The 25,062-nt window shown below is 34.5% G+C and overlaps 1 protein-coding gene across 5 annotated transcripts in view; it reads left to right on the top strand.

Moving 5' to 3' along the window:
• The window catches only part of LOC145683753 (uncharacterized), a 62,800-nt gene that overhangs the window by 15,485 nt on the left and 22,253 nt on the right, over positions 1–25,062 (top strand). The window contains exon 1 of one of the 5 annotated variants that reach the window (XM_081755298.1): positions 21,440–21,589. The exons of 1 other annotated variant lie outside the window; for it this stretch is intronic. The gene's annotated coding sequence lies outside the window, so the exon portion shown is untranslated. Of the gene's footprint in view, positions 1–21,439; positions 21,590–21,711; positions 22,211–22,281; positions 22,537–22,568; positions 22,977–25,062 lie in introns of those variants that run through there. 3 more of the 5 variants (XM_081755303.1, XM_081755304.1, XM_081755302.1) reach the window with 3 other exon arrangements.

Here is a 25,062-nt window from a genome sequence, read left to right as displayed (position 1 = left end):
TTTATATATATACAATAGCATCTTGAAATCTCAAATATTTCCAGATATTTGGAAAATTAGTAAAATTGTACCCATTTTCAAGTCGGGCAATCCATATGAAGTAAAAAATTATAGGCCGATTTCACTTATATCTGTTCCTTCGAAAATATTTGAGCAAATTTTGTACCAGAAAATTTTTGAGCATGTTAAATCTTATATATCAACTTATCAACATGGCTTTTATCCGAAAAGATGTACTGTTACTAACTTGGTCACATTTACTCAATTTATATCTGATTCTTTCAATGATGGCTACTCTGTGGACGCAATATACACTGATTTTGCTAAAGCATTTGATAAATTGGATCATACCATTTTGCTTCAGAAGTTGTCTAATTTTGGTTTTTCTTATGGATTACTAAAATTAATCTCTTCTTACTTAAGCAACCGGAAGCAGTTCGTAGTATATAAGCAATTACACTCTTTTATATTCAATGTAAATTCAGGTGTACCACAGGGATCCAATTTGGGACCATTGTTTTTCTTATTATTTATAAATGACTTACCACGTGTTATTAACTTCTCAAAATGTCTTTTATTTGCTGACGACCTTAAAATTTATAAGAAGATAACTAATCAACTCGATTGTATTGAGCTACAACACGATATAGATAGTTGTTACATATGGTCGCTGCAAAATAAACTTAATTTTAATATAAAGAAATGCTTAGTCTGTACATTTTCAAGACAATGTACTCCATACATCCATGAATATGTTATGAATCGTGAAACATTAACCAGAGTAAATTTTACTAAAGATCTGGGTGTATGGCTAAACAGCAAACTTACATACGAATTACACATTGAAAAAGTAGTTAATGAATCTTATAAGGCACTTGGTTTTGTGCTACGAAATTCTAAACTTTTAAATAATATTCAAACGGCATTCAAGCTATTTAATAGCTATGTAAGAAGCAGATTTGAGTACGCAAGCGTGGTATGGAATCCTTTTTATCACTGTTATATTAAGAAAATTCAAAGAATTCAAATTAAATTTTTGCGACATATGTATTACAAGAAATATAGAAGATCTTCATATGAAGAAAATATTTCTTATGATAATTTAGTTAATGAATTTACTTGTGACACATTAGAATTAAGGAGAGAAATAACAGATCATTTATTTTTGTATAAAATTGTAAATGGCCTTCTGGAATGTGATGAGTGTTTACAACTATTGAGCTTCAATGTTAAAATGAAGGCGTTACGTAATCGGCAACCATTCTATTGTAAGAAATCTAATTCAGTGTCTCATCAAAACTCACCACTTATAAGACTCTCCAGGAAACATAATAATGCCATTAAAGGAAAAAATGAAATTGATTTTGCAATGACAATGAAAGTATTTATGGCGAATTTAAGGGAGAATTTAAGTACATGAAATAATAGTACTTGTAATTATGAATAACGTCAAGTATTACTAAATTTAGAAATTATTTTGAAATATTGAATTTATATTGCCTTAAAGAGATTATAGTTGTGTATTTTCATGTATATATGTTTTTGCTTTGCTTCGATTTATTGTGTTATTTTATTCCTTAAGTCTTTTTTTTCTTATTTTTGTTTTTGGTATATTCTTCACAGTATGATGTGGTTGTAATGTTGTGCAATGGTTAAGAATTATCATGTAATTGCAAATATTTATATTATATTAATTATTTGTACAATGTAATTTCGAATATGTATATTATATTGATTATTTGTACAATGTGATAGCTTATGTATATTGTGATGTATGTTCGTAAATCTGCATATTACTAATTACATAGTTACAATGCCTATTGTAATTGGAGCTTAAGCTCTGTTATAGGTGATAGATAATAAAATAAATAAATAAATATTGTTAGTAGTGTCACTAAAAATAACATGGCATGAATTTTTAATTAGTAACTAACTCTGGTCTTTGCAGATGGGATTTCTTGTAATAGGGTCTATACTGATCATGTTAGGGTTTTTAATTGGTGTTTCATCACCATCATCAGGTAACCAATTTATTGTCTTCATTACAACTGTGCATATTGGAATAGATTGTCAAAAATAATTCCCTACAGTTCCCTTAATTTACCATCAGCAGGTAACCACTATACCCACTGATGAAGGTCAATTATCTCTAATACATAGGTTAACTCAGGAAGTATGTTCCCAACCAGAAAATGTAACATTCTCCTATTGTTCTGTAGTTCTGCACATAAATGAACTTGCTATGCTAATTAATGAACATGATGTCACGCATCTTGATTACAATCTTTTACAACAAAGAATGAAACGAGGTATTGATTTTATAGGATCTGCTCTTTCATGGTATTGTTTAGTAGCTACAGTGTCATTGGTAGACAAAGTGGCTATTCGTACCACGGAAATGGAACGAGTTATTGAAGGAATTAAGGGGATCGGGATATATCAAGAACATAGAAACATAGTACAGTTTGTAAAAGCGGGTCAAAATTTCAATTCGCAGTTAAAGGCTACAATATCTAAATTGGAAACCCAAATTAAGTTTACACAAAGAGCATTAAACCGTGAGTTAGAAGAAGGTATTCCAGAAAAACAACTGTTGTTAACCTTGCAATTCGCTAGCTTACATAGATTATTAATACGATCCATTAAGGGAAATGAAGATCAAGCAATATTAGCTCATTGTATGTCACAAAGAATACCCCCTACTATGATCACCCCTGATCAACTAAAAGCAAATTTGACAAAATTGCAAGGTAAATTAAGACGCTACTCGTACATATTAGCTGTACCATTAACAGATTTGATGAAATACTATACATTACCTATTGCATTTTGCCACTATGAGAATAATGATTTAAGTGTAATAATTAAGGTGCCTATTACTCGGAATCCAGGCAAAGTCGAAGTATACGAATTGATAACAGTACCTTAGAAGTTCGGGAATACTACTTGCTTAATCTCGCATCAACCGTCAATCGTTGTAAAACGAGCTAATGATATTTCAGTGTTGGCCACAGATCGATTATCTGCTTGTGATCGTAAGAGTAGTGAATTATGTTATATTCCGAGTTATCCCGCGGATAATTTGCGTTCACCATGTTGTGTTAGAACACTATTTCATACTGCCTCAGTAGCAGAGATCAGTAAATATTTTGCCTTTCGATGTGAAGAGACAAACGGTTTATTGATCACTGAAGTAAGACCTGGATTATTTGCTTTAACCAACCTCCTACTGAAATTTATATAGAGTGCCCCAAATTCAAACGAACAATGCAACTCGATTCTACTATGCCTGGAGCTTATCAATTGTCATTACCTTGTGAATGTAAAGCAATTATTACGGAGACCCATGTAATATCTTCATCCTTTCCTTGTCCAGAAATTAATGATAAGGATTTGGAAATGAAAATCATTATACCTGCTTCTCGGACTCAAGTTTCAACCTTAAAATTGAAAGGATCAACTTTTGAAAATCTTGAATCCACGCATCTCAATCAGTGTCTGGACGTACATTGGACTACAAGGGTGCCACATTTCAAAATTTCAACATTACGTTCAGTTAAGCCCCTGAAGACTCAAATCATACCCTTTGAAAAAATTCAATCTACTAGACCATACTTCACAATATTGTATGTGTGAAATGTCACTATTTCTTTAATTATTTTTTGGATTAGGTATAAATTAAGGAATCATTTGGGTATAGCCATCCTTATTTTAGTATCAAACCCCGCAAAAGCAACATTGCTACACGATATAGCAGAAGTAGTTTCATATACTCTTGTCAGTTGTTATATTAGTTTTATGCCTTTAGGTACTGTATGTTGTTGTAAACATCTGTGTCCTCCCCTTGCTCAAACGAAGTCGGAAAATGATAAAGAATTAGAGAACGTAGGAGATAGATTTTCAGTAAGATCATTAGCTACCCCTGTAGCTACCCCTAGAACTGCGAGGCGAGGAATTAATCCGTCAACCAGTATGGTGGCAACACTGATATGACTAGTAATGGTGCTTTGTGTTCTTAATCATCCTATACAAAAATTATCTATTCCTATGTTAGCGCATGGCGGATTGTCTATTGCTCCATTTGATTCACCTATTCTCTATGAATCAGTGGTAGTAATTCTCACGAAATTTACTTATCCACCAACCATCACGGAGCAATATGAATTTGAAAATTTCGATCAAAATATCTTATATGAAACCATATATGGCGATGACCCCTCTATGGGATCATTCTTTTGCACACCAAGTGACTGCTGTTGACAAAGGACAAATTGGATAATATTTATAAAAGGATATTCCAATATTCGGATGAACCATGTTTTTTTCAATTACCCAATCGGCAGTTGAAATCTGAAAATGAATTTGAGAAATTATTGACTGGCTGTCAGCGAAGAATGATCCATCCGCAATTAATTAAGGTAACCGAATTGTCTTATGTAGTAGAGGATATTCAATTCCGTTTAAAACAAAAAGAAAAAACTCTAAAAATAATACAATCAGACCCCGCTTCTATTACCCACTGGCTGAATGTCTTATATCGCCTCAGTATGCTATGTTAGGAATAAAGCTCCCGGTTACTGATTTATCTGCTAACGACATTGCATACATCATTTCCCCCTTACTTTCAGGCGACAATATTAAATTTATCAAAGATAGAAATAACGTATATAATGTTATTGATTTATGGAAAACGTTAATAGCTAAATTTTTGTACGCTGATGAAGAGTTGGAAAAGTTACGTCCAATAATTACCTTAAAGGAGTTGTTCTCAAATTATAGCTTTAAACCATTAGAATGCAGTAATTGTGGTAGTAAGTCATTAACAAAAGGTATGAGTAGCTACATTTGTAATGATTGTTCTGTAGAGAGTTGTTGGGTTTACAGTACTAATGAAGAAATGAAAGCTGGTTGTGCAAGAAAACCATGGTATGATACTACAAAAAAATTTAAGCTACAGTTATCTCCTTTACAAGCTTTACAGGATAGGATTATTTCCGAATATGTGTTCAAGGTGTTAAATGATGAATTTAGAGATAAAACAAAATATTTAATATCAACAAAAGATGTTTTAGAAGTACTAAAGAAAAACAAATACACAAAATATTATGATGATGTCTATTTAATACACTATCACGTTACCGATCAAAAACCATTAAAATACGACATATGGAAAAACACTTATAAACGAGTTCGAAAACTTACACGAGGTGTTTAAAAAACTGTATTCGAAAAGAGCATTGTTTATTAACTTAAAATGTGTATTGTACTATCTGTTGAAAAAGCATGATGTTCATGTTGATATTGATTTTAAACACACACCTAAACACATAGAGATGCTAAAGAAATGTTTTGAAAAATTAGGATGTACATTTTCTGTATAATAAATGAGCATGGATATATTTGGTAATGTTAAAGATAGAAAGGATGTTTCAAATGTTAATATTAGTGAAGAGCAGCTGGAGCTGTTAAGGAATTTAGATAACGTTGTTAAGAAAGAAGAACTTGAAAAATATAAAAGAGAAAATTATTACACACATCAAAATTTAATGAGTCGTGCAAGTTTTAAATTCGAAATAAAAAAAGTTTTCACAACAAATTATAGATCATGGATTGATTTTACAAACAAAAGAATAGTTAATGTAGTCAATGGTGTTGATCAGCGAGATGCTGTTACCTTAATTGAGCTTGAATCAATGAAAAGCGATATCCATAAACAATTAGAACCGCAATTAGAGAACATTGTTAAAAAGAATGATATAGATAAATTTGTTACAAAAGAAGATTTCCAAACATCAAACAAAGAAGCAAATATGTTCATTATGAAGAAAGAAACTATAAATCTAGTATGTCGATTGAGAACTAAAAATGTTAAGGACTTAATCTTTAAAATATTTAATCTATCTAATGGCTACAAATTTCTCTATAATAGTAAAATAATGCATATGGAATTGAGTTTGGATAAACACTATCTGCATATATTTTTGAACGATACTGTAGTTGAAACATTTCCTTTAGACGTTAAAAATGGCGATACAATTACGTTTCAAGCAGATAAGAACTCAGCTTTCGAAGAAGGGCAGTTATTATTTTTTATTATGTATGTAGAAAGAGAACTTAAATGATTTTCTATATAATAAACAGGATGTATTGTGTTAAATGTAAGAAATCAACAGATACGAAGAAAGATACCATTAGAATTGAACAAACAAAGAACGGAAGATATCTAAAGAAAGGTATATGTAGTATATGTAAAATTAATAAAACTCAATTCGTTAAAAAGAAAGATTGACTATATGATGGTAAAGGTGTTAGAGATCATTATAGAAGAAATTCACAAACCATCTAGAAAAAAACTTTGACAGACTAAGAGTGGTTATAAAAGGTATCAATGATCTTTGGCAAGCTGATCTTGTGGAAATGGATAGCGGAGTATTAAAAGGTGTTTCCAAATTAAATAAAGACTATAAGTATCTCCTAACGATTTTAGATGTGTTTTCAAAATATGCGTTTGCTGTTCCTGTTAAAGATAAGAGTGGTAAGAATGTTACAGAAGCATTTGAATCCATACTAAGGGTGAGAAAACCTAGTAACTTACAAACTGATCAAGGTAAAGAGTTTTACAATAAAGAATTTAAGAAGTTGATGGAGGAAAATAAGATTAAACATTACTCAACCTATAGTGGTAAGAAAGCTTCTGTTGTTGAGAGATTTAATAGAACACTTAAACAAAACATGTGGAAAAGGTTCACAACACAAGGGAATCACAAATGGATAGAGATATTACCAACATTGGTTAGTGAGTATAATAATCGTGTGCATAAAAGAATTGGTTTAAAGCCTATAGAAGTTAACAAGAAAAATGAGCGAACAATATTGGAGAAAGTGTATAAGAAAGAATATAAGCGTGTTAAACCCAAATACAAATTAGGTGATCATGCTCGTATAAGTAAATCGAAAGGATTATTTGAGAAAGGATATACACCTAATTGGTCAACAGAAGTATTTGTTATTATCGAAGTTATTCCATCTAATCCACCTACGTATAGAATTAAAGATTTACAAGAGGAAGATGTGCAAGGTAGATTTTACGAACAAGAATTATTAAAGACGAACCATAATGATGAATACTTGTAGGAAAAGGTGTTAAGAAAGAAAGGTGACAAAGTATACGTTAAATGGTTAGGATTTGAAGATTCACATAATAGCCTGATAGATAAAAATAATGTTGTAATAAATAATATAAATGTTGTCTTTTATGGAATAATAACCATAAGAGGTTAGTTTGAATGAGGTATGTTACAAGCAGGAGAAAATTAGCTTCCTACAATTAGAGGAAGCTAAATTTAACGTATTATATAGACCTAAAAAGGTACAAACGTATCAATTATTACAACGAAAAACTCAACTCCTCTAATAATAGGAACTGTATTAAAACAACTTAAAAAGAAGCTTGCAGATAGCGAGGAAAATACAGTTAAAATGATTTTCTATATAATAGATATTAGTACTATGGATAGTTCTCTTAGTTGAAACGATATTTGCTACGAACAGATTAAAGACAATTCTTGGTATGGTATTTTTGGTGATTTTAAACTGATTATAGATAAGAGTACAGGATACTTTAACGCTACCAAGTTATGTAAAGATGGTGGAAAAGAATTTAAACATTGGATGGAAAACAAGCAAACTAAAGAACTCATAGCATATATTTCCAGAACCGGAATTCCGGCCGATAAAATTATTAAGAAAGTAACAGGTGGTAAAGGAGAAATATGAAATGAAATAAGAGGAACGTATGTTTGTAAAGAATTGATTCTAGATATATTTGGCATGAAAACGTTTCGGAACACAACAAAAGAAACGCAGAAGTTATACTCCCAATTTCTCAATGCATGACACCACAAAAGAAACATACACATTCAACGGTAGGGGCCCCAAGTAGTAGTATGCGTGTGACCAATTGACAAAGGCGATTACCCGAAAAACTCAGGAATAATGATTTTTTATGCGACGAGACTATAATATCAATTCTAAAGTAGTTAATAGGGAACATGTATCTAAGTTAGATGAAAATCTAAGCATCAAAGAGATAACAAATTCTCCACTCATCGACTAGATACCTCTTCTAGGTCAGTATGCTATTAATCAAAGCAATGTAATAAAGTTGAACTAAAGGTATTACATCAGAATATACAATCCATTAGAAATAAAATAGATGAACTACACATAATAATTACAAACGACAGTGAGCTGATGAACCCAGATGTAATTTGTATTACCGAACACTGGTTGAGGGAAGGTGAAATAGAGTATACAGTCCTACCAAATTATTTCTGTGTTGGTGTATTTTGCCATACCTTCAGAAGTTGCGGTGGTGCTTTAATGTTTGTGAGAAAAATATTAAAGTATAAAGTAAAAAACAACAGTATGTATCTAAATGAGAAACAGACATTTGAGCATGCAGTTATAGAAATCGAAAAATCAGGACATAGGTTCATTATAATAGTGAAGTATAGAACACCTGATAGCTCCTTTCCCCGTTTTATTGAAAAATTAGAACAAATGTTAACTCTAGTTAAGAAAGAAAGTAAACCAATCGTATTATGTGGCGTCCTAAACATTGATTTCCTGACACCATCAAATCACCTAACATTATTATCAAACACTTTGCAATCCTTCGGCCTACAACACACTATAAACACCCCAACCCGCATTACAGAAAACTCAGAATCTTGTATAGATCAAATTATAATAGATAATGAAACTAAGCAAATAATCTTAACACATCACTCTCCGATCATAATGCAGTTCAAATAAACGTAACACTTCAACCCCAAGATCGGAAAATTGATAGAAAAGAATGTAAGTGGGCAAGAAACTTTCATGAAATGAACGTTAATTACTTTCAATATCTTCTTAGCAAGGAAGACTGGACAGACACATTACTAGAAAATGACGTAAACAATAAATACAGACATTTCATTAATACCGTTAGGCACTATTTCGAAATAGCCTTTTTCCACTTAAGAAGATGAAGGTATATTCACACAAAACTAGATGCAACTGGATAGCACGAGGCATAATTAATTCCTGCATGTGAAAGAAACAACTACATACAATTGTGAAAAGGATGAATAATAGGAAACTAAAAGAATATTTTAATAAATATTGAAGTATTCTTAAAGGAGTAATAAAGGAAGCAAAGAAAATGCATACATCAAATTGGATATCTAAATCTGATAACAAGAACAGAACACTACAGTGGCGGAGCCAGGGGAGGGCCAAGGGGGGCCAGGCCCCCTTGCTCAAATTCTTGGCCCCCTTAGTGGCCCCCACACACAGACTGATACTGCTATAGATCGACAAACGGAGTCGCCACAAGTCGCCTAGTTGATAGTCTCCACAAATGAAACTACTACCGAAACAGCAAAGTTACCAACTGCAGAATACCGTATGTTGCAGTAGTCTGCGTTCTGAGTAAAAAGCTTCAGGCAGCTCTTTTGTTTGTAGTACAGCAAGATCTAATTCATCGAAATCTGTATCGTACATGCATTGACCTCACCATCTGAACGTTCATTTTAACCTCTGTCCCTTATCTGGTTATCTTCTTTGTTTTCAACAAAGAACCAGAAAAAAGCAAAATCAGTCAGCATTCTCATTCACTTGAATGTTGAAAGTCACATAGATGCTTGCTTACAAATAGCATACACTACAGCAAAACATGACATTTGCGTTGAACGAAAGAAGTCTTCGTACGCTACTTATTATAATTCGTACACTAAGTAATTAATTTCCATTGATTATGGCGACAGAAAAAAATGCATAGCATCCATTAAATAATTTGGTATTATTATTATTATTTTCAAAGCATCTTAATATCGAGCCGTCTTGTTTAATATACAGTAAAAGAAGAGAACAAAAGTTTTTATCAGGTCCTATTTCTGCAATAGTCATTCTCTCTGTTGTTCGTATCTAGATCGTTTGAGAAAAATTAGATACTGAATACTACCTACACCTAGTACTTGCTACCGATAATGATTCTCCCTCTAGACTACCTTCTGTATTTGTCTCTAGTATGTTTTCTTCCTAACGCTCTTAGCCGTTGGTAACTCTGTAGAAACCTTCTGCTATGACTTAACTAGCGATACTAGCGAATTCCAAGGAAAAGGATGTCAGCGTTTGGTGGACCTATATTACTAACTAAAGCCTGGGTAAATGTAGTAAAAATCAGTGATTTTTAAAAATAAATCGTTCAAAACTATTTTGTTTTAACGATTTTAACTGTACCCTAATCCAAAAAATACTACTACTAGAGAAATTCCAAAGCTTATCAATGCCAGTGCTACAATCTCCTGATTACTAACCATCAGGTAAGATACCGAGATGATACAACTTGGTCGCGGCAGTAATGCTATTTTATGTAAAAGTGGTAGTTAGTCCCGTGACCAGATTGTTTCATCCCGTTTTCTAATGCTTAGTAATCAGAGAGATATGAGGAGTTTGTGAGACTGGTCCACAGATATTCCATACAGTGAATTCAGTCAGTGAATACCCAATTTTATCGCAGATTTATATTTGTTCTTTGTCAAAATATGAATTTCTAAGAAAAGCATTCAGCATTTCTGAGAAAGTTACATTGTAGGAATTATGCAGAACAGTAAATCAGTGGTGACGAATTTTTAACAGGATATTCTAACTAATAGCCCTCCTTCAAATTTAATCTGAAAACTAACAATATTAATTTAGTATCGACTACAGGATAATAGCAGAATTTTCTAAAGATAATGTACTAAGAGGCATTTTTCTGCCTACTATTGATAAGGCAATCACTGAGACGGAAAAACGCTTTGGATCATCAATCACCGCTCCACGTCCAAAAAGTGAAAACTTCTTAAATTACAACATTGTCAAGCCTATGGACCAGCATTATGGAAGTGATCTGGAAATATTCAAATGTGAACACAAAATCCCCCCAAAACAATTAAGTTGTATGAAGACGAGAGAAACCCAAAGTTGATTTCTTGATGAATTTAAATCGTTAGATCTTATTGAAGTTGTTGATAAGTTTGCTGCTGCCCACAAGAATAGAAAGATCCTCTTTTAAGTAGAAGCATGAACCTATAAGTTATTTTCTTTACCTGTAAAAGTGTATTTCTCCGTTTCCACTTAAATCAACAAGCCACACTTGTTTTAAACGCCGTGATTAAATAACTACTTACTTATATTAGAAATCAATTGTATTAAATGTACCCTAGTTGTTTGAGGTAGTAAATTCTTACATTTTCACTGTAAAAGAGTAAAATTATGAACACACACACACACACACACACACACACACACACATATATATATATATATATATATATATATATATATATATATATATATATATTAATGTGAATACAATTTTTTCATTCATTGGAGATGGCCCCCTCAAAGTTTTCTTGGGCCCTTCATTGGCCCCTCCTGGAAAAAAATTCTAGCTACGCTACTGGAACACTATGACAAGTAGTAAACGAACAATCAACCGCATCAAAACCGCAAAAAATAGGAATTAAAAAAATAATACACCATGGCCAAGAAATAACCAATAAACATCATACTGCAAACCTACTTAACGATTTTTTTTGCCAACGTTGCAAAAACACTCAAATTCTGAGTCTCAAAAGACTAACAACATAAAATTATCTAGTAATTCTGTATTAATATACAGGGTTTTCATAAAGTCTGGACAGATTTAATTTGCTTATAATTTTTATAAAAATGCTCATAACGAAATCAAATAAAGTGCAAACGGTAGCGGATAGATTAAATTTTTAGTTGGCAACACTGTTAGATAAGCGGCAACTCTGAACACGTTGAGAGAGGGAGAGGGAGGGCAAGGGTCAGTTTCTTACCAAATTCCATCGATTGTTGTTTTCATTGTTGTTTCAATATTGACTGTTAAAAGTAAGTTGTAAGCTGTATAAGTGTGTGTGTCTTTTAAAGAAATAAATAAATGAAAAACTCCTCTGAGAAGACTATTTTTTACCGTATCAAAGATGGCGTCGGTGAAAGAGAAAACGCAATGTGTTCTGTGGTACGCAGAACTAAAATCACCAATTCTGGTGTGTCGAAAGTTCACCAAAGAGTTCAAAATCCGGCACCGACTGAGAGTGCAATCCGAAAGTGGCATGCTAAGTTCTTGGAGACAGGAAGCGTCCTGGACCGTCCTCGAAGTGGGAGGCCGCCAACATCGCCTGCAACAGTGAGCATGGTGTGGATTCCAGCGCCGCCTACGCGAATGTGTGGACGTAAATGGCGCCCAGTTGGAGGAGTGGTGGTGAATGAACTGAGCTGGTGCAGATTACAGGTAAAAATTTAATCCTTCCGCTACCGTTTGCACTTTATTTGATTTCAATATGAGCATTTTTATGTAAAATATAAGAGAATTAAATCCGTCCAGACTTTATGAAAACCCTGTACTTAATACCTACCACAGAACTAGAAATAAGATCGATTATTAAAAAAATGAAGACGAAAGATCTTCTGGGCGCGACTATATTCCTTATTATTTGCTTAAAATGTGTACCGAATATTTTCTTATACCGTTGACTCATATACAGGGTGTTTAATAAGTAATGGTCATAAATTAAACCGTAGATAGTACACACCAAAACTAACAAAAAAGTCTTAGTAAACATGTGTCCGCAAACGCTTCGTAACGGAGATAGGGGCTGTCGAAAGTGTGGGAAAATGAAGTTTAGAGACGAATATCTCAAAAAGTATGAATCGGACAGAGGGCGATCCAGTGAATGATTACCGAAGTCAGACCTGCGCTATGCAGAAATGCATGGTTGATAACTGCAATGCGCGTTCAAGGGATTCCCCAAAGAAACAGAGGAATTCCCGGAAAATTGTCCAAGGAAAGGGGGCTCAAGATGAACATCGTGGGCGAGTCTATCCACCAGTAATTCATAAGTCGTGGTACCAGTCGAAAGCTCGAAAAGATACAAAATGGTGGACAATCTGTACGTGCCGTGTGTGGTTGCATAACCAGCAGGAAATGAGAGATGCAATCAAAGAGAGTTGGTGGTGAATGGTGTGAACTACTTCAGAGCACATTCTTAAGACGAATGCACATGTACAGAGTAGTCCTTTACTGTACTAATACCAAGGTAAAACAAACGATGAGCGAAAATGAATGGAATGGCCGAAAGGAACACTGGTTGACCATGTAAGCCAGCTGAAAATACTGAATCGGGGTTGCAACAGACGTTGAGCTCACCTTGGGTGCATGATGTTGCGGGTTCAAATCCGCTGAAGTGCCCACTGAATGCAGTGGTTCTGATCCCAGATATTCCAAATCGTAGGTCCCGTCCTTCGAAGCTCCTAAGCTCGTTTAAAGCAACAATAGCTCAATCAATCAAGCGCCTGTAGATTGCTTATTATTTGGTTCATCCCCTGTACGTATACGTAAAGAAAAAACTGTGCACGTAGTTCTTGTCAATCAATTGGTAAGCCAGGAAATATGAAATGGAAGAACAATACATTGTTTCGATTACATACGTGAATTGGAAACACGCTTGCCTTTCCACGTTTGTTTCTTATGTTGCGCCTGAAGAGTTCTGCTACAGGTCTACATGCTTTCGTCGTACCCGAGTAATCGCTTGGGAGAATGATTCAGAGTGTAGAGTTTCATTGTCTTCACTTGTCTTTCTCGCCTACAGTGAATGTAGTAGTTCTGTGTGTTGAAGAGGTGTCAAATGCGTGTGCCTTTACAGTGTTGTGAATGTACTTACTTCACCGTATTGCGGGGAACAGTGCAATAGTTTTAGTAGTGTTGCAAAGAAACGGGGATACTATTGTGCAGTGTTAATTAGTGCTATTAGTGTGTTGCTAAATTATTGTTTACCTTGCCATTGATACAATGTACAGTAATATTGAGTATGCTGACATCCACTTTATGTACGGCAAAGCAAACGGGAATGCGGTAGAGGCCGCTAGGTTATATCGCGAGACTTTCCGTACGAGACAGCAACCAGACCGAAGAACATTCATCAAAATACATCAAAGGCTACGAGAACATGGGAGCTTTACTCATTGTTCCAGGCAGTGGACGAAAACCCAGGAACGAGCATAAGACGTGTGGGACTTGCCGAACGCGTATCCAATGCTCTCGTATGGCACATTCTCCATGAACAACAGTTGTACCCATACCATCTGCAACGTGTCCAACCTCTGACCCCCACAGACATTCCGGCGAGAATGCAGTTTTATCAGTGGCTTCGCAGACAAATTATTGGCAATCTTTATTTCACTGTTGACGTCCTATTTACTGATGAAGCACAATTCACGCGGGATGGCATTGTAAATTTTCATAATTCTCATGTATGGGCCCCTGAGAATCCACATGCAAAAGTGGAGGTAGCACATCAGCGTAGGTTTTCCTTGTGAAACGTGTGGGTAGGACTCTTAGGTGATCAGCTCGTAGGGCCATTCTTTCTTCCTAATGCATTAACTGAGATTTCATATTTGCGATTTCTTCAACACAATTTGCCGCTTCTACTCGAAGATATACCTCAGCGACTCTGGTTTATGCATGATGGAGCGCCAGCATATTTCTGTAACCGTGTCAGAGAACATTTACACGCCCGATTCGGACGAAAGTGGATAGGACGTGGGGGTCCTATTGCTTGGCCACCGCGCTCCCCGGATTTAAATCCTTTAGATTTCTTTCTTTGGGGGCCATGTGAAATCGCAAGTTTATTCTACCCCTGTTGCAACATTACAAGACCTTCGAGAAAGGGTGGAACAATGTTGTGGACATATTCAACAGGATGCCGGCATGTTATCACGAGTACGTGGATCTTTGCGAAGACTGGTCCGAGCATGCATTCGCATGAATTGACGACACTTCCAACATTTACTTTAATGTTAAAGGTAAGTTAATTTCTCATGCATCTCTTCTGTACTTACATATTTGGGTATTTACTGTTTACCTTATGATTAATACTGTACACATTACCAACATGACGATTTCTGTTTGTTGATATGGACAAACACGACATGTCCATCATTTTTTGTTTGTTGTAATACGCTTACGCGTTCAACATGCGGAATGTTTCAGATTCGCCTCCCACATACTCGAATGTTGTCATGCTTTTACCATTGCAATCCAGTTTGCGAATATTCATTACGTTAACTGCTTAGCATGACAATTTTCCGGGAATCCCTCCGTTTCTTTGGGGAATCCCTTGCACGCGCATTGCAGTTATCAACCATGCATTTCTGCATAGCGCAGGTCTGACTTCGATAATCATTCACTGGATCGCCCTCTGTCCGATTCATACTTTTTGAAATATTCGTCTCTAAACTTCATTTTCCCACACTTTCGACAGCCCCTATCTCCGTTACGAAGCGTTTGCGGACACATGTTTACTAAGACTTTTTTGTTAGTTTTGGTGTGTACTATCTACGGTTTAATTTATGACCATTACTTATTAAACACCCTGTATACAATTCCTCCCTTGAAACGGGAACATTTCTAGAAGCTCTTAAACTTGCAAAAATAAGACCTATACCCAAAAAGGATCAACTACTGACCCAGAAAATTATCGTCCTATCTCTATTCTATCTGTTTTCTCCAAAATTTTAGAAAAAGTTATGTATAACAGATTGGTGCCCTTTTTGGAAAAGAATAATATCTTTACGAAGTGCCAATTCGGGTTTAGGAAGTGCAAATCAATTGACAATGCTGTAGTTGTTTTTCTAAGTGATATATATATAAAGCGAGAAAGTGAAGAAATAAAATATAGCTATGGAGTTTTTTGGACCTTACAAAAGCCTTTGACCTTGTTAATCACAAAACTTTATTGAATAAATTGCGTAGTTATGGTATTAGAGGTCGTGCTAATTTATGCTTCCAATCCTATTTAAGTAACCGCATGCATTATGTAGAAATAGGTCTTACCAAGTCAGAGGTAAGACCCAGACCGCCTTATGCAGAGTCGTTTCGACGTATGATTAGCATCATACTAAAACACAGACTACTGCAGGAGACTTATGTTAGTCGAACTCTTTAGTATGGCACTAATAGCGCTTCAAAACGACTCTGCATAAGGCGCAGAGAGTAGTTGGTGAAACTCTAACATGTTGAATTTTAATGAAAATATATAATTTGCTCACAGCTAATAAATAGTTTGTATTTTATCATATTCTAGTTAAATTACCTGAATACTCAGATCTCAGAGAATGTCACGGTCTGCCATGTATGCTTACCAGTGTGTTGGGAGATGGATGCAATATTTGCGTGTGCAATATAATGACAAATAAAATTTTGATACCTCAGCCTTACAACATCCTCACTTGAGGACACGTCTTTTGTTGCTATTACCTCGTTTTATATAATACCTTTGTTCAAGAAACAACAGAATCTCATGAAATTACACCAAAGGAACAAACTAAGAAAATATTTATCTGAAAAAATTGTTCCAATCGCTGAAAAAATATAATTTCGAGCATATGCTCAACACGCATTCAATCACGTTTTCATATGTTCCATCAACTGCATCACCAGAACGAGAGGTGCTGCTGCCTTGTGACTTCTCACAGATACTTTCCTGTTCTTCTACAAGACACCCGTGGATTTACAGAAAATTACGCGTTGAATTACATAAGGAAGGATCTGTTAAATATTAGTCTTCATATGAGTAGTGATGGGCAGTGGGAATATTCCCGGTGTGAAGGAAAATAAAAATTGGGAATATTCCCTCTTTTTCTCTCGCATATAAATTACCGGGAAGTGATATATTTCCATTTCTTTACTTTATCTTTCAAATTATAAGAACCATGTAACTAATTATTTTATTTTCATTTACTATTATTTACTTCTAAATCTTAAATAATTTGGAGGTTTAAAAAAATAAAATTCGTTGGCAGTACTTTATATAGGTACCTAATAATATGATATTTTAAGTTCCATTTCCATTTGCTCTAAAAAGTAGCAAAGTACTAATTTATAAATGATGAAAAGGAACCAGTTTATAAAGTAAGTGGAAATTATGTGGAAATAGAGATGAAACATTATCAATACACCCCGAATTACCCTTAATAATAGATGTCGGTCTGTCTCCTGTCTCTGACTAGAAATTTGTGAAAAATTGCTCGGACATCCCTTACATGTAAATTGACGCATGAAATTTCGAAAAATAGGTAGGAAGGAAGGTCGTGTGTGGCAATATTACGTGTAAAATTATAAAAGTAAGTTAGTATCTTGCAAGTATTGTGAACATAAATCAGGGGCGTCATTTAGGGGGTAGGAGGGGGCAATTGCTCCCCCCCAAGAGATTGAGGAGTACATATACTTTAATAGATTGCCTACTAATATACTAGAACGAAACGTGAAAGTCTTATGTTGGTGGTGCTCTTGCCCCCTCCCAAGCGAAGTCTGAAATGACGCCCCTGACATAAATATGTATGGGCAATGTGTCTTCTGAGATATGATGAGACATGTGTCTTCTGAAAGTTACCAAACCTAATTTGTTTATAACATTTAAAAATTTAATATGTTTGTAATATAAGTAGTAGATACAAGTTTAGAATGTCCATTTACATACAAATTTCAACTGGTTAGCGGTGTAAATGTATGTGGACTTACAATACCAATTTTTCCACACATTTACTTGCATAGAACATATTGTAAGTAAATATTCATTTATGCGTCCTCTCTAAATATAATGAAATATTAATAAAATAACATGATACCGTCCAGAATATACACTTTAAAAATCCTTTGGACATAAAAGTAATAATATACGGCGATAAGAAGCGAATTTGCCTTTGAAATCATAAGATAGTAATACAGGCCCGTAGCCAGCCTGATTGCTTAGGGCGGGCAATGATGAATACTGAGGGGGCAATGGCAGGGACCTTGAGGAACACAAAAACTCTTTCTCTCTAATATATACATACAGTTTTTGTTCCTTGAGGCGCTTGTCGTTGTCAATGTCTATGTTCATTTATATATTTATTTATTATTTATGGAATCTTTAAGAAATTGAAACACTTTATTATGCTGATAAACATTATCAGTACCAAATCCACGACTATCAAATATCATCATTAACATTTTTTTTGTTAAATTAATGATGGTATATTTATTTTAATACACTAAGTAGTACTAAAAGTAATATATATATATATATATATATATATATATATATATATATATATATATATATATATATATATATATATATATATATATATATATATTTTAGGAACATTTATTAACTGTTATCTAAATTATACTATTTTGGAGCTACAATACTTTTATTACAAGTAGATAATGGAATATTTTTATGTATAAAAATTAAGAAACAACCCTGACATAAGTAAAATAAATATTTTTTTACAGTCCTTATGTAAGTAATTACATCAAAAGGAATTAATGTGAGCACTTCGCAAATTCAATTACAAGCTGGTCTAGATCTAGTGCACGCAGAATATCTTTGTTGTAAGCCAGGAGAACGAGGTCCTATTTTTTTCTTTCATGTCCCATAGACAAACGTTGAGGTGGAAGGAAAGCTGTCAGATGTGAGAAGCAGTTTTCGACCGTGGACGTAGAAGACGGAATAATTAGAGCAGCTTCTGTAAGCTTCTTTAGGCCCGAGAAACCCTCGCCATATTTTCCAATTTGTTTTGTGAGCTCTTCCAGAGATGTCTTGTTGATCAGTCGATTTGCTAGATTTGTTTCCTGCTTCAAATTCTGAAGCACTTTGCAATGCAGGTCTTTGTACTTTACATCACACAGAGGTTTCAAATTTTCTTCACTTCTTTTCTCGCTCAGTAAGTGGTGAATGGCACCAATCACAGCTGTCCCTGTCTCACTGAATCTGCTCCGAATTTCTTCGACGGAGATATCGAGAACTTCGCAGAATAATCTTTTCAGCTCCTCCTCGTCTTCCTTTCCCTTCTCCAAATGTATGCCTTCCAAATCAACAACCGAATCAGCTAAGCGACTACGGAGTTGCATTTGCGTTTCAATGGTTGCTGAATCGAAGTGTTTAAGGCATATGCCTTCATTGCATCGTGAAGGATATTTTCAAATGTTCCTTCGTCTTGCCGGCAAGACCTGAGCTGTTCCGTTACTGATCCTATTAACTTCACAGCGGCATCAATGTCCAAATCTCTTCTTGGTAGCAGTGCGTTTGTCGGTTATAGATATCCAAGAATCCTGAACATGAGCTCAGTAAGGAAACAGAAAGTCTTATTGGAGATCTGATGTAGTAAACCGGTAGCCAAGAATTGAATAACTTCCATCACACTTTTCACATAGTACCTATTATTCATAATTACATCACTACACACCTTCTTCACGACCGTTTCGCCCGAGTCCTCACGTTTCCGTTGCTCCAAGTAGCAAGCCACAGCGTGCATATGAGTTTCAGAATCGGCGTGATGAGAAAATCCCTTATTTTTTCTCGGTTGCATGCTTCCAGTCTCTGAAACCATTCTGCACAAATGAGGGATCACTTTCTTGACGGATATTTTCGGCATGGGAAGCAAAAGACAGCATCTAACATAACAGAATACTTGAGCCAATCCCACGTTTTGTACCATATTGGACGTAATCGTCGAATTGAACCAGAAATGCTGGAACCTGGAAAATTTGCAAGATACGGCTGAGCGGGTTTTGTATCGCCAAGGTCTGATGCATGGTGGAAATCAACACCAACATGGTGGAAATCAGGTGTTTGACGTTTAGTTTCTTCTTGACCTTCTACACATGTTGATACAGATGACCCTGCTTCTGAATTAGTTTCATTTACGATAACTTTTGCACCAAAAAATGACTTGATGGATGTCTGCTTCATATTTATGGCGTTATAATAGTCAGTAGAGTAATTGGAAATGTCTGGCGAGGTACATTTGCCTGTAGTTCATTTTCTACTGTTTTTGTTTCCTTCTGGAAATTTGCTAAGCACTCTGCTCCTCATTATTGCGCGCAATTATAATGGTGTGTGACAAAATCATTTTAAAATAATAGGTTCGGTGTTCTGCTGCCGTCTTGATTTTTTCCTCTCTCTGAGTGCATATAAGGAATTAACGTTCTTTTCATTCCGTATATTTGTAAACAAATCTTGAAACAAATGGTTCGGGGCCACTCAGAAAACACAAAGTGAGCCGATGCAAACTGCTATTTAGAAACATTTTACAATCATTGATTTATTTTCGTGGGTGTTCCCCGCAAAGACTCAAATCAAGTGATAAACAGCATTGTTGCTGCTTTTACAATAAACAAAACTTCCGAATTTCCCACTGATTTTTTGTATCTGACTATTCTAGAGGCACATGTACGTTTTCTCCAGACATGACAGTTTCGGTACCAGTTTCATATATGAGACATGCGTTTTCCTTGCACTGTAAGGAACATGGACATGTTGCATGTTTTAAACGTTAATTACAGGCACAAGTGGGACATGTACTGTTAAGTCGGCAAAACAAATGTATTTTACCTGCAATGTTACACATGCACAAGCCAGGCACTCACATTCATGTAACATAGCCTTTTTTGGGTTAATTTTCATATGGGTATTCTTTGGAAGGGCATCTTAAGTATATCTAGCAATAACTGTTGTTATATCTAGCAATAACTGTTGTTTTTCGTAGAAATATACGCCACGTTCAATTTCATTTGTTAGTAGTAGTAAATGCGCGCTAAGTTCAATTTTATTTAGTAAATAAAATCACAAGATTTTCCTATTTGGGATTTGCTGAAACAATTTGAAACTTCTGGACAACGTCCTTTTTAGAGCGGAAAAAAATATTTTAGAGCGGGCAAAAAATATTTTAGAGCGGGCACTGCCCGCTCTAGCCCCTCCCTGGCTACGGGCCTGTAGTAATAGAATTCTGTTTTCTTTGTGTTGGTACATAAATTCCTTGAATATTCCCATTTTTGGGAATCTTTCCGGGAATTTTCCCAGGGAATATTCCCGAAAAATATCTTGCCGGGAATTTACCCATCATTACATATGAGGCCAGTATGCATGAGAGGGTCAAAGGAAACAAATAGAATATCCAATTATCTTGCAAACTCCCAAGGTAATCTTGATGATTAATGTGGGTGTACGTAGAAAGAAGAAGTGTTCGGAAGGACTATGACCTGCCGAAAGAAGTAGGCCTACTACTGAAAATTGAGACAACACAGTGGCTCCCAAAGTACACCTAATACTTAATCCAACAATGGCGCATCCCGTTCCTCGTCTCGGCTAGGTTCAAGGTCATTTAACCTATTTCAATTCTACTGATAGTATGGATTTGACTTTTAAAAAAAACAGATGAAATTTTGATGGATTTTATTGTAAATCTTCAGCGAATAAAATTCAACATTTCAAATTTTACTAGCACTCACCTATAACCATACACACTAAAAAAATGGGTTGAAAATCTACAATGTGGGTTAAAGGAAAGCAGTTCAAAATCTAGTCATTTTTTGCGTAAGAAAGATTATTTCTAAAGAACGACTAGCCTATCTTATTCAGTGGATGTTGGCAACACTTGTTAGAAAAAGAAGAATATATTTTTTTAGTTTCAAACACTATTCAGGGTACTTATTTATATTGAGCTTATTCTTTATAAATAGTCAAATACAAATTAAGCTTTTCAACATTTTTTTTTTTTTTTTTTTTTTTTAATCTGATGAGTTTTGATTTAATGTGTATTGTTTCGTTTTGGATAACTTTTGGGCAGTTCCACGATAATGACCCGCACATTCATTTTTTTCTATATTCAAATACAAATACTCACATAAACTAATGTTTTCTAATTTAGGCTTCCATTATGTGTTTGAACCTTCATACAAGTTATGTTAAGTGAATTTACTCTAGAGTCAAGGATTAATACTTTTCATTCGTAAATTATAATACAAACAAATGAATAGTTGCTTATTGTTAATCTGCAGCTTAAGTATTGTTTTGTTATTTCTTTCTGCTTTAAATTTTGCGGATTTCCCTTGTAAAGTGTCTTTAAAGCATTGCTTGTAAATGTATATTAAATATGCGTGGATACCAAGTACCGAAGTGTACGTAATTACGGTTCTATATCCATATAGGTCCGAAGTTATGCCAAAATCATTTGATGCACCATAAATTATTATAACTATTTGTATACTCTTATATCTTCCGAATAATGTTCTGGCTAAGATAGGGGAAGTTTCAGATGAACATTAGTAAGTCAAAACATAAATCTTTTAAAATTAATTCTGTAACTCTTTTTAAAAGAAAACCGCGCAAAAAGTATCGTTAATCCTGGCCTTTAGAATCGTCAATTAAAATCAAGTGATCTCTGAGTTGCCACACGTCGTAACATACTAATAACGTGAGTCGCGGATCTGGCCCATCCTATCAACATATTTGCGTGAAATGGTTTGGCCAGCGCTCAAGTCTAGATATTCAATGCACCTTGACAATGTTCGATTAAGTGTCTCTTACGTATTGGGAATTCGCTTTGTTCGTACTGTATACGACAGACAGAACGACTCTAAGATAACAATGGGTAAAGATTGTTAGTTTGCATCACGCTAAAATAATTAAAATATACGTTTTAGGGAATGGTGAGAGAATGAGAAATTAATTATATTTCTAAAAGAATGTCCAAAATAGTAATATAAAAAGAAGCAAACTATTTCCAAATATTCAAATGCTAAAGGGAGGTTAATTCTAATGGAGGGGCCAAAACCATTTAAGAAAGAGAAAGTTTACAGGATAAAATAGTTGTTGGTATTCTATTCGAAAGAAGGATACAATACACGGACGGGTATTTAGCTGAATTCGTTTTCAGATTAACAGCGAAACAGGAGAAAAAGTAAGCCTACACCTTGTTGAAAGCCAATGCCGATCTATACAAATTATTAAGATAAGTGGATCGTAACCTTACGAAAATTGGGCTATAACTATCATGAAAAGTGTGAATTTTTGGTGAAATTATGGTCCCCAGTAAGTACAATTTATCCTGCTAAAAGTTGTAACACGCTAATGACGTAATCTTTCTGTATTAATTTTCCCAGGTCTTCTTCCAAAATACAACTAAAATACCACTATTTAAATATTATTATAATCAATTGCAGCGTATGGGAATTGCGAATTTAAAAAAAAAAAAAAAAAAAAAAAACGTGAATAAATGATTCTCAATACTATAATATCCACCTCTAATCAACACTTAAAGAAACACCATTTGCTAACCGTATTTCATGGTCGAGTATCTCTCACAGCCACCACACAGGCAACATGTCAGGCACATCGCATTACAACATTACAACCTCAGACTATCACTATCCTTACAACGATAAGTCATAGCCATGGTGGAAAGACTACAAGGTGGATGCAATGCAGTGCTGCATTCTTGTCACTCTGGCGCATGACGTCATATTGGTCGCAGAAGTGTCCAACTAGAGGCAGATAAACTTTTAACAAGCTCTTGTTCGCTGGTATATCACACGCAAACTTCTCTTGTATTTGTAGTGAATTTCAACGAAGTGAAAATTTTAGAACAAATAGTAGTTGTATAAACGTAATGTAATCAACGATTAAGCTAAGTGAATTCAAAGAAACATTTTTACAATAGCAAAAGAAACAGCAATATCAGTTCATATTAAACAACTTTGAAGCTTGAACAACCCAATATTTCTCACTACATTTTCTGCTTATTCTTTCTTTCTTTTCTTTTTTTTACATCTGAAATAACACACTTGAGTATGTATAGGCCTGAATAGTCTTAACACAGTGTGTCGGTAATGCATTTCATTATTATATATTTATGTATGCTCAAGTATATTTTCGTAACACAGTGATCGGTTTAGATGTATTATTATTATTGTTATTATTATTATTATTATTATTTTGCTTGAAAGAAATTTTTTTACTGATGAACCCACGTAAATTTTGAGAATATCTCATGGGCGAATTCATGGTTGTCGTAAACAGAGATGGAAGAACGTGTATTTTCGTTATGCTTGGAAAGTTTTTCTTTCTTTCTTTTTTTTTAAGAGTTTGCTCCCGCGTAAGTTTCATCAGAATCTCAGGGGAGGTTAGAAACTTTATTGAGCAGGGACGCACGTATTTAATACTTTACACATCGTTTTTATTTTTGATTTATATTTTTTAAAAAAAATCATCTTATTTGAAATCGCTGATGGTTTACTTATAGAATTTTATTTGAACAAAAGGTTTGGTTAAATTTACAGTTCTCTGAATATTAGTGTCAACATTTACGCCACAACAAATTGTATTGTTAAATATTTGTACGAAATAGAACGTTACATATACTATCATGTTATAAAAATATATAGAAATAAATATGTATATACAAAGCACCTCAAAGAAATTGCAACAACATGACTGTTTCAAGCAAGAAACATAGTAGTAGGCGTAGGTGAAGACGATATAGGGGTGATACAGTTAGACTAGAAACGATGTAAACCATAAAATTACATAATTTTCTCATTTTCTAGATAAGTTTTCTCTTTTCTGTCCCGCGGAATAAAGAGACAAACGATAAATGCAAGTGAATGATTATGTGGAATTTGGTGGAATGAGAATGCGGGAGTACCCCGAAAAACTCACGGACATGATGATGTCCATCACAAACTCATTTGACCGAGAAGTGACCAGTACCCCTTACACCAAAGGCGAGCCTTCTCTCACTGAGCCACCATGCTTCCTTGATTCGAAATTCTACCGTATTTCTATATTTACTGCAGTCATTCTTAATTTGGCAATTCTGAAGGGGCCACCTAAATATATACAAACAATTATCCAAAGTTGTGATTAAAATGAACAAAAATGTCCCTACACCCTGACATGGTACGTGGGTCCTTTATTCTCTTGATGTAATACATTGTTATATATATTTGTAACCGTTAATCGTTGTTACGAAGCTTCCATTCGTTAGTTAATTTGAAGTGCAACGTTCCGTTTCAGCACCGAGGCTACAAGGAATGCAGACCTCCAGAATGAAATGGGATTTGAACTACTTTAACGTGTTCAATGCTCTCCATATGCTTAACTCGAGGGAGGTAATGCA

This window comes from Thermobia domestica, chromosome 4 (assembly GCF_964235325.1).
Source record: "Thermobia domestica chromosome 4, izTheDome1.hap1.1, whole genome shotgun sequence".
Taxonomy (NCBI): Eukaryota; Metazoa; Arthropoda; class Insecta; order Zygentoma; family Lepismatidae; genus Thermobia; species Thermobia domestica.
The sequence above is the reverse complement of the archived record's forward strand: the minus strand, read 5'-3'. Positions and strand labels throughout refer to the sequence as shown.